The sequence below is a fragment of the Phlebotomus papatasi genome, chromosome 3 (genome assembly GCF_024763615.1).
Source record: "Phlebotomus papatasi isolate M1 chromosome 3, Ppap_2.1, whole genome shotgun sequence".
NCBI classification, from domain to species: Eukaryota; Metazoa; Arthropoda; class Insecta; order Diptera; family Psychodidae; genus Phlebotomus; species Phlebotomus papatasi.
The window spans coordinates 64,285,115-64,296,679 of record NC_077224.1 but is presented as its reverse complement, the minus strand read 5'-3'; positions in this window follow the sequence as shown (position 1 = coordinate 64,296,679).

Sequence of the window (11,565 nt, the reverse complement as noted above, 5' to 3'; positions counted from 1 at the left end):
CTGAGTCCCCCTGTTCAGTTGCGATAGTAACTCTCGAGTGCTAAGGTTCTCCACTATAAGTGATATTGCAACATGGGAGCACTCCATGCTATTGCACTTTTATGGTCCAGGACACCATTAAAACACTGAATCGGGATGTGCTACCGACCCCGCTGTATTCTCCAGATTTGGCCACTTCCGATCATATATGTTCCGATCGATGATGAATGACACACCTGAAGTGCACTTAGCCAATATCAAAGAAGTGAAAAATTGGGTGAATATTAGGGCGTTTCAACTAGGAAACATTTTTTTTGGCAGTATTCTCACGGTGCTGTATTTGATGAGACAAGAAAGTTTTTCTTCTACGACCATCTGATCAAACGCTGTTTAGAGGTGGCTGAACGACCTTCTCTGTAGTGTAAAATCCGGTAAAATCAGAAATTTGTTCTACAGAGAGGGTCGTTTAGCCACCTCTAAACAGCGTCTGATCATATGGCCGTAGAAGAAAAACTTTGTTGTCTCATCAAATACAGCACCGTGAGAATAGTGCCAAAAAATTTTTTTCCTAGTTGAAACGCCCTAGTGAATATCTTGTTTTGAGTTGTAAACGGACTTCTGTTATCGCCGCGATATTCATGTAATGCTAAAAAGATAGTAAAAATGTGTAGCTAGCGAAAGGCGAAAGCCAATTCTTTGAATGAACTAGTTTTCGTATTTCACATAAAATTTTTAATGTTTCATCGGTTAAAATAGGCTTAAAACTTAGTGGAGGACCTAGTAATTAAGACAAACCTTTAAAGTCACGATATTGATAATCTACACACGCTAGTGAATTCCCGATGAGTTATTCAGATCATCTTAATCATCAAGAACAGTTACCCGGTCAATCGAAGTAATAAGTTCATCACCCGAAAGATCACGCGAGTAGGCCGATTATTTGAAGCAGCGATAAAGAGAAACACCAGACTTATCAGCCAAAGGAGTATATCAATTAGAAAAAGGAATATACTATTCAGTCGAAGCAGCAGAAGGATCAGTGGAAGCTGCAAGCTGATCAAGCGAAGGGCTCAAATTCATTCAGTTAGGCAGTAAAAATTTATCCCAAACGTCCTAAACTCATACATTGAGCCATAGCTTGGAATCATATGTTAGACGTCTTGCATAAATTTACTTTAAGGGAAAGTACTCTCCCTTCGAACGTTCATGCCTTCGAATAATGTGAATTTTCTTGTATTTTCCTAAGAGACTTACACATAATTATCACATAATTAGCAGTAAATGATAATAAGCTAACTAATATTTTATAGAAATCCGTAAGTCTCTTAGGAAAAATAAAAGAAAATTCACATAATTCTAAGGCATGGACGTTCGACGGGAGAGTACTTTCCTCTACTTCTACTTAGGGCCGAAGGAACAGGTTAATCAGTTGAATCAGTAGGCTTATTAGCCGAAGCTAATAAGCCTACTGAGACGATCAATCGAGGCAGTGGAAAGATTAATCGAAGTAGCATGCCGATCAGCCGAAGGAACAGGCCAAGTAGTAGAAGAAGTTAGATGTAGTAGGGGAAACTGGGGCAAAAAGTCACAAAACGGATATTTTATTGTTTTACAAGCTACTCGAGCGCTTCAAAAATTTCTAATTAGCGCAGTTTTATAGGAAATTTACCGCTCTACAACTTTGTGAAAGTAATTTTCCTCTATTTTGTAAGGAAATACGTTTATCGAGCCAATTTCTAAAAGGTAATTTTGTGAATATTCTCAAAAATGCTGGGGTAAATAGTACCAGACATTGGGTATTATCATATTTTGATTCGCTTCATTACGGTCTTACGTAAATTTGAAAAAATACCTAGACGACATATTTTCATAGAAAATTTATTCATCTACACCTTTGTAAAACATCGATTTCTCTGCGAGAAAAGTGGGAAAACGAGAAAAGCGCTTTTCAAGCTATTTTAGAAAAAAAAAACACACAAAAGACTGCAAATCGTTTGACCAATGCAAACAAGAAGCGGCGAGACATGATAATGGCGTTTCTTTTCGCCGTGAGGCATCAGAAATTGCTTCGCTTTTATGTTACTTTTTACCCCAAGTGGACATTTTTAATAAAATGATTTCTGGAGAAAAAAAAACTTTTGTGAAATTCTAAAATAGATAGCGGATTCGTATTCAAAAAATTCAAATTATTTGGAAAATATTCACCAGTGCATCAGTTTTGGAAAATAAGTAGGTAATAATTGTTATCTTCTGCAAGGAAAATATTTCAAAAATAGGGCTAAAAATTTCGATATTTTTTATTTTCTAAATTCCTTGTTCGAATTCTAAGAAACTTACGACATTGAAGAAGGTCTATGGAGGCTATCTATGGAAAAAATTTGAGCCGCTATCTTTTTTACCTTGGCAGATATTGAATTTTGAATTTTTCGATTTGTGACTTTTTGCCCCAGTCTCCCCTACACTAAATATTTTTAGAGTTATAGTAAGAGTTATAATACAGTATAGAATAGTACAGATGACTTCTAAATTCGATCACTTCGCAAAGCTGAGGTGCAATTTCGAGTTTATTCTTTTTTATTTCCTAAATAAGTTTCGGAAATCTACTATATTGAACTTAGATCTTTAGTTTAGAATTTAAGATCCTCAAAAATTACTCAAGGTTGCTCACAATCAAAATTTTCAATAAGGGAATCATATTTATCATAAGCTAAAATACGTCTATTGCTAGTTTAGTGTCTGGAAAACTGAAAGTGACACCACAAGTCTTTATGCAAATCCATCTCTTATCACATGAGATAATCGTCTGTGCGAGGTGATGCGTTCAAGTCATCGTATTAATTAATTCCGACAGCCATTTAACTGCATCCCTGTGATTTTGAAATATAGGCTGTCATCTTGTGATGTATTCATGAGAACTGACCAGGCGCCAGCCTCTAGCACGAGTCCATTCTTCAGTGCCAGTCACATTTTTATATGCCACAGCCATGTCACAACATACCTCACATTTGTGGCCATACATCGTGTCGCCTCATGCTACTTAGAAGGAGGACCCAAAGAAGGAAAAATAGAAGATTTTGCAGTTTGATAAATGAGTATCGTGTCACGGCTTTGAATTTTAATTTCTCCATCACACCCCAGCGAGCACAGTTAGCAGAATAAAATAGGATTTTCAGCATTTTTTTGCTGAATCGGTCTGCTGGCCAATCAGCAGCTCTCGAACAAAAAGTGCTAAGCAAATACATAAAAATGGCACTGTTTAGCGCTCGCAGTGGATGATGGCAGAACTAAATACTGCCGGTAGATGGCGCCAGGAAGCATTTAGCAGCAAATTTTCTCTTTCATTTTTTTTCTTTTTCTCTCAAAATGTCAAAATGGACTTGGAATTTCCCCTGAAATTATTTATCAACTTGGGGGATATTATAATCACGATTTTTATTACTTATATTATTATAAGAATTATGCTGCGGTATGCTGCCTATAGAGAATGGTCAAATAAGAGTATTAAACATACTCCCGACCAAAAATGTTGCATTTTTTAGTGAATTGCTTCATTATTTTCCCGAGAAAAAAAAATATTTTTTTCTGAGCAAATATTCAGTCGGGGGTTATAAAATTATTCATTATTTATGAAAAATATGTTTTTTCTTTTGCAAGAAGCATATTTTCCTCAATTTTTGCAATTAAATATTGGCATTTTTCCTGAAACAGCCATTGATGTATTATGCTCACAGTCGGTCACAACTATTGTAATTGATCTTGAAACAGGATTTTTCTACTTTTTTAACTTTTTTATGGTAAATAAAGTTGCAGATGCATTTAAAAAAATCCATTTAAAAGTTGTGACTCCCCCACTTAACTCTTTCGCCTCTTTTGGGACTCTGAGTACACAAAGCAGCATATGAATACTTTGTGGAAAACAATGTTTTTTTTTTTAATTATTCAGAACTAAAAATCCTATTCTTGTGAATGATTACAAACTATAAGGATATCTAAATGTAAAATATTTTTTTGTAGGACCTCAATTAATTTCTGAGCAAAGATATTTTTGATTTAAAAAAAAAGTGAAATTGGCTTACAGTATATGCTGCGGTCCGGAAAGAGTTAATGAGTTCAATAATGCCTTTTAAAAATACTACAAAAAAATTTCTATGGATACTACAAAATAAAATATAATTGTTTTATCACAATTTAAGTTGAAAAATTAACATAAAAGCGTTTTTGTTTGTTGCGGCAAATGCGGAAAATATATATTTTTTTATGTTATAAAACGTTTTATATTTTACAAGTGAAATAAATGTATGATCCGTGCACGATGCATATGCATAATGTATATGCTGCACTTTTCTATTTATAAATTTTCGATTATAAATTTTCTAAAGCGCATTTTTACGCAAAAAACTACTTTTATTATCGCGGTAAAATAGCAAACCAACAATTATCGTTTTTTTAATACTGTACGTATTCTTTTTTAAATGAAAAATTTATTCAATTTGATGATTCATTTTTTAAATTAAAATGATATGCATTTATATTTTTTAGAAGAGAGTTTTTAAATACCTTTAAAGTCAGGAAAATATGCTAATTTGTTGGAAATCATTTCAAATAATTTTGAGTAGAATGTGTATACCATTAAATAAAAATTATAGAGGCTCTAAATTCTATATGTTCTTGATCTTCTTGGTATTTCCATGAAGTTCCGAAGTTTTTTCAATATTTCTCGAATTTAGAATTCATTAAATATCAAAATATCTTGAGAATTCCCAAGAATTTCTTGGGTTATTAATTTTCTAAAATCACAGCGGACAAGAATTCTTGGCAATGCAATTTTAATTTAGGTGTAGTATATTTTTTTATAAATGAATTCACAATATTTTTTGATAAAATTAGACAAAAAAATTAAATTTATTGGTCGGAAAAGGTTTAAGAATACATATTATTCAAAATATATTATAAATATGATTTTTTAAAATTTTTGTGAATTTTAAATTTTTTGCTTTATTTCTTAATGTCAAATGTGGTTATTGTAAGAATCATAAAATTGTAATAATGGAAAAGGTTAACCTTAGCTTCTACTCAACTCAGCAAAGACAAAAACCAAGTGCATTAAAGTCTCTCACTCGATTGGGGAAAAAGAATAACTTTGACTAATTGCCACTACGATCGCTAGTGTAACTTCGAGGTCAGCAGAGCTCAGCTGAAAAAATATATGTTTTTAGCTGATTTGAAAAAGCTTAGCATTTGGTGCTCGCTGGGACACTGCCCTCTTGCCTCAATACAAATTCAGTTCCAAGCGATAGAGATCTCTATTAAATGTTGATGCCGTGCAAAAATACGAGAGAAAAATCCTTTTTTGACTATTCTGCTTGGAAATTAGACCATGTCAGTTGACAAATTTTCAGTTTATATTGACAGTGACAGCGGAAAGCGTTGGCTTTTCGCACCATATTCTCACTTTTCATGCCATAATGTCTGGTATAGCCCAAGGTGTATTATTTTTCTGCTAAATGCGTGAGAAGAAGAATCTGCTGTGTATTGCAGGGAGTTCAGGAAAAATCAGGTAAGATAGTGGAAAAATGGAAATCAATTTCTTTGAATTTTCCCAAATATTTCCATTATTAAACATTTATGTTATTTTTTACTTGCCAAATCGATATTCTGAAATCGGAGCATTTTGAATTTTAAAAACCTATAACGTGGTGGACAATTCGACGGTTCCATTCCATACTACATATCCTATCTCAAAATGACAACTTTTCAGGAGACCAATTTGAAATTAGCGATTTCCTATACTGCCCGGGTATTAGGTGAGATTCTTAATAATCTCACCTACTATTTTTTTTCAAAAATTTGAACATCTGTGTAGAGTAAAGTAGTACAAGTTGGACAATGGTACAATTTGGACAGGGCTTTTTTCTTGATAAATTTAGTACTTCATTTTTTATTTGTATATTTTTAATGCTTTAGTTTTATAATTTGGTTCCTTCTTTGAAAACAAATTTTGTACTGTATATATCAAGAAAAAAACCATGTCCAACTTGTACCGGCGAATTGTCCAACTTGTAACACTATGTCCAACTTATATCACTTTACCCTACTCGAACGTCGGATGATCATCAAATTTTCACCAGTTGTAGATCTCGATCCCAGGAATAGCATATCTCTCGGAGTAATATAATTCTAAGTCAACTTAGAATAGTATGGAATAATGGAGCCGTCGAATAGAACTGTTGCTTTTAAAAATAGAAACTATTTTTTATATTAAAAATGATTTCAAATTTCATTTGAGACGTCAAAAGAAAACAAAGAATAAAAAAATATTTTAGTTCAACATTTTGTAGTAGTTGGAAGGAGAGAGCCTGTCCTAAGAACGTCCGTCCTGGCCCTTTAAGGACGAATGGGACAGCGATGTCTCAAAAACGAAAAATAATTTTTTCTGGCTATTTAAAGGACAAAATAACTTTCTAAAGTCAAAGAATTGTTTTTGTTTTAGGAACGCCGGCAAGAACACCGTTGTCCAACTCATCGTTAAAGGGTTAAGCCAACTGTAACAATCATTGTTCAGTTGGGATAGTAATTCTGGGGGTGCTATACGGTTGACTTCAGAAGACAAATGCCTTCTGAAGTCCGATCAAATGATCGGTATTTTCTGCTACTACTGGATGGAGTAATAAGGGCCCAAAATTTATCCCGAAAGTATATACAAATCATCTCATAACGAAAGCAAAAAGGAAAAGGCAATTCCAGTATATTCCGGTCGTTCCGGTGCGTGGTCTGAAACATTCGTGTTTTTTTTTGTTCTTACACTGGAAAACGACGGTTGGCAAGGACGCAGCTTTTTTCGATCTTTACTACATCATTTTACAACGCTGCTAATTTTCCTGTATCGAGCTATGGTTCGAATTCGAAACATAAAAAATAAATATATCACTATTATCACTTTTCAGTTCCTCTTAAGTAATTTTTTCCGCAAAATAAAATTTGAAAATTCTTCTCAGGATCTTTCAACAACAAAATGGGCTGCCATTGGGTGACATGTGGCAAAAGAAAATTTTATCACCAGAAGTTTGAAAATTATAGTGAACTGAATTTCGCCGAAGTGTAATATTATCACTCTATATACAGTAATGTTTTTGTGTGAAAATTGTCAGTCATTATTTAACATTAACCAAACACTATTGCATTCAGTAAACTTTTCGAAAATTTAAGATCAAGACACTGAGTGAGAGAAATCCGAAAAAGTTAAAATAACATCCCGGAAATGTTAATTTTACCTTGCAGTATTGATCCGAAATCTGTGTAAATATTATGCTTTTTAGGTGTATTAGGGGTTAAATTAACCCTTTTTCATGTTAATTTTACCCTTAAAAAGGTGTAAAATTAACATTAAAAAATGTTGATATATTTTTACACCTAAAAAATGTTAAAGTTATGTGGAAAATAAGTTAATCGCGCCCCTGTTTTTTTCTCACAGTGAAGATACAAAAATTGAGTTCGAATTTACACCCTAATGGAGTCTCAGCTCAGTTTTAACGGACTTTTAGTTTTAAAATTTATTATTATTACTTCAGATTATTATGATTATTTCAAATGAATCAAATGAAACTATAAAAAAAACTTTTGTAACGGATTCATCACTTTTAAAGCCCGAAGTAGACACAGGGATCGGCTTAGGAATCAGCTTGAAATATGAGGATTGGTGTCAATATACCCAGGGATCACCTCAAAATTTGGGAGATCAGGCTGAGGTTTTAACTTCACAAGATCTAGTAAAATTTACGAGGATTAGCGTCATCACCGCCAGTAGCAAAAATATAAAATTTCACTTTGAGTAATTTTGGATACCGTTAGGCCGGCTTCAGATCTAAGATTTAGCTAAGTTTTCGATGGTCTCGAAATTCGAAATAGCAACCAATTTTATTAGTTTCTCGAAATTTAATGGATCACTAGCCCATGTTTACCATTCTTAAGTGATAGTTTTCCAAAAAATCTTGATTGATAAGAAATTAGAGAAGTTAAGCCATATGGCTAAGCTTTAGGTCTGAAGCCCGTATAATGGTACACAATGCTAAAAATTCTTAAAAGGCATTAAGATTTGAGTAATGGAAAGGTCAGAGTGCTTCTATCTGTATGAAATATGCATTGATATTGCACTTAAGAAGTTTTTCAGCAATCAAAGTGTGCACATTTAATAGAAATTTACGCAAAAAATGCTAATCCTTGATCCTAAATCCTCAGTTATATGATAGTACTGGCTGATCTTTTACCGCTAAATTTTTCGAGCTAAGTATTCTCGACGATCAGTCTGTGTTTATTTGCGACAGTTTTGGAGTCTGGACTCTAGAATGCAACTAATTTAACTTTTGACAGAGTCTTCTATTATTTAGTTTATTTTTAATAAAATTTAAAATAATCAAAAATGCCTGAAATGTATTTTTACGGTAATTTTTAATAAATTTTCTATATTCTGTAACCAAAAATATACTAGGTTTTGACATCGTGATGCGACACCCTGTCTTGTTGATTTTTTTTATATTCAAACCAATAAAAGACGCCTCTCTGTTGATAGTTTTATATGGTCTGAATCAATGATATTTTGTCATCTGCGCCTACCTCTACCTTCAAACCTAATTGGAAAATTAATGTAACACTACAAATAGAGACATTTTATCTGGAAAATATTCTTCTTACACGCATTAAAATAAAACTTACTTAGCATTCTGCCAGAAGGGATATTACATTATGAGGAGAGAAGAACGCAAATTGTTGATGATGACATGGTGTTAGAGTGGTGTTTGAATTCAATAGCTAATCTGGCAATTTAAATGCAAAGAACCCATGGCAAGAGGTAGAGAGAGAAAAAAAGAGCAAAACTTGCACAAACAATACAAAATAGTTGAACTAAATGTGTCCGATGATGACATTCTCATGCCATTTGGGTGATAAATTAATTGATGATGGCATCACTGGAGCTGGTTGTCTCATACTCGCGTGCTGATCTACCTCTCTCGATTATTATTGGAATTGTTGACGACAAAGAGAAATTCCCTGGGGCTATGCCGGTGTTGGGTGGCTGCTGGAATAATCATGGAAGTGTCCGGGCTAAGGTGGAGGGAAGGTCCCCCCCATTGCCTTTCTGAATCACATTACTTTTGCGATAGCATGCGGCCACACATTTGTAAAATATAAACAACAACTGAATTACTCATTCGCGCCAATACTCAACCAACGCGAAGCAATTCATTCACGACGGTCTCTTCCGTTCTGCCAATTCGAGATTGGGCCGTACGAGTGAGAGTGTTGGCAAAACAAACAGTACGATTTGCTGACCGGGCCGTGAGAAGTGTGCAATTTATTTGCCCATTGACAGTCCTCCTTCGGATTTTGTAACACTTTTTCAGCAACTTGGGAAAACGGATATCGAGTACTCAAGAATGGGAACACCGAAGCACTATATGAGAAATTCAATACAAGATGCAACTTCTAACATTTGTTTTGTTTAATCAACTGCAAAATTCTAACAAATCGCAAATGCAATTGACAAAACCAGAAACGGGAAATTTATTCAAATTTCAAAATTAATTCTTATTGATTTGTGGTTTTTATGAAAAATATTAAATGCATTCATATCGAGAAATATATTTCAAAATTTCTTCTTTGAAGACAACAACATCTAAAATTGTATATCAAATAAGTATTCACAATGCGATTCGAGTACTGTAAAACCGATCTTTTATGTTTTTTTTTGTTCTAAGTTCTAATGCAGTATAGTAATTTTAAAGGGTACTTTCAACTTTGACATTTTCTCACTATTTGAAATGGACAAAAAGAATTTAAAGAAATCACAGGGAAGTACAAACCCTATCAGCCCTGCTTTGTCTTTTTCAACTGCCCTTAAAACAATTAGGAAATATCACAGTTCAAATTTAGATTTTTTTCAAAATTACTTTTAAGCTCCCTTATAAGCTTTCCGTACGAATTTGAGGACTTATGATATCGGACGCCTAAAAATTTAACATTCAAATATTAAAATGTAATAAAATTATTCGTCTTAAAACAAAATTAAAAAATTATAAAAATTTAATATTATTATTGAAACGCTTAATTTATTAAATTTGCCTTTCTTACAAATAATTAACTTTCATTTATATTTTTAGACTCTAGTAGTGTAAAAAAAGCTCTTTGGCATTAGGGGAAGGCTTAAAGGATTCGCACACACTCTGCTTTTGAACACTTAATATTTTCCCATTTTTTTTAATAAATCCGACACTATTATTTTCAGAAAATGTGCGACTTAATACTAGCTATTGTCATTAGGTTAGGTCAGATTCAATAAAAGCAAGTGTGTGCAAAACCTGACAGTCTTCCTAGGCTTTCTCTAATTTGAATTCTTTAAGGGTGCAAGGAACGGCTATTGACACTTTAAGAACTCGTGTCAGCACCTATTGACACCCTACTACTACCCCCCTTTCGAATATGAAATTGAACATCTCTGTTTACAGTAAAAGGTATATTACAGAAAAAAAAAACATTATATTTACCTATATTTTACTAGATACATTAAATAATTTTTAACATTTTGACAAAAGTATCAATAGGGGTTCCCTGTCGAACAGACGTTCCTCCGACCCTATATTGGCGGATTTTTATATTTTCGATTAAAGAATAAGATTTTGGATTAAAACCGCTGGTTTTTTATGGGGAGCTTTATTTTGTCTTTTTTTTCTCTAAATCACATTTAGCAGAAAATTAATATTAGTTTACTTTTGTTCACTCCACTCTTGCATTGGAGTTTGAGGAGACTTCAATTTAACTGTCGCTAATATGCGTTTAATCCTTTAACAATATTGGAACACCGGTATCCTAATTTTTTTTCCTATGGCCTTTCTGGTTATGTTTTGCTTAGGAAGTCAGAAAAGTAATTTATTCCGATTTCCGATTTTGATCCTCTTGTCTTTAAGGGTTAAAAATGTAATTATTTTAAGTTTAATAAATTACATTGTTGAACTTTCATTAATTTAGTAGACAGAAAAGTTGAAGATGGGACCACATAATCAGTTTGAATGTAATTAAATAGCATATTATATGGTTCATAATGAGAATTAATAATGACAAACCCTTTATTTTTCATTAGAATCCACACTTCTACTCTTTAATACAACCAATTTTTGATAATAAGGTTTTATTTTTTATCATTAATTAAATTAAAATACTATACTAAATAATTTTCAGTCAGTAGCAGTGTTTTACTGTTCTTAATATCCAAAAATTTAATAATTTCTATTATTAAAAAAAGGGACAGATAATCCTAACCGGCTTATGTAGGTGAGATTCTTAACGTGAGCTAACTCGGAGTGCATGCAAATTCGATTTAGAGCTGAAGTTGGGAGACGCCATTCAGTTATCTTGAATCAAATTCGTGAAATTATACAAATTTTGTATTTAAACCAAAATATCAAGGATTTGGATGAACTGATAGAAAAGTGATATATGGATGAAATGTAGACCAGAATGTTCTCTATAATTTTCCTATAGAACATGATCTCATCGATTACTCAGAAGCCAAGATAAGCGAGGTTTTTTGTTTCT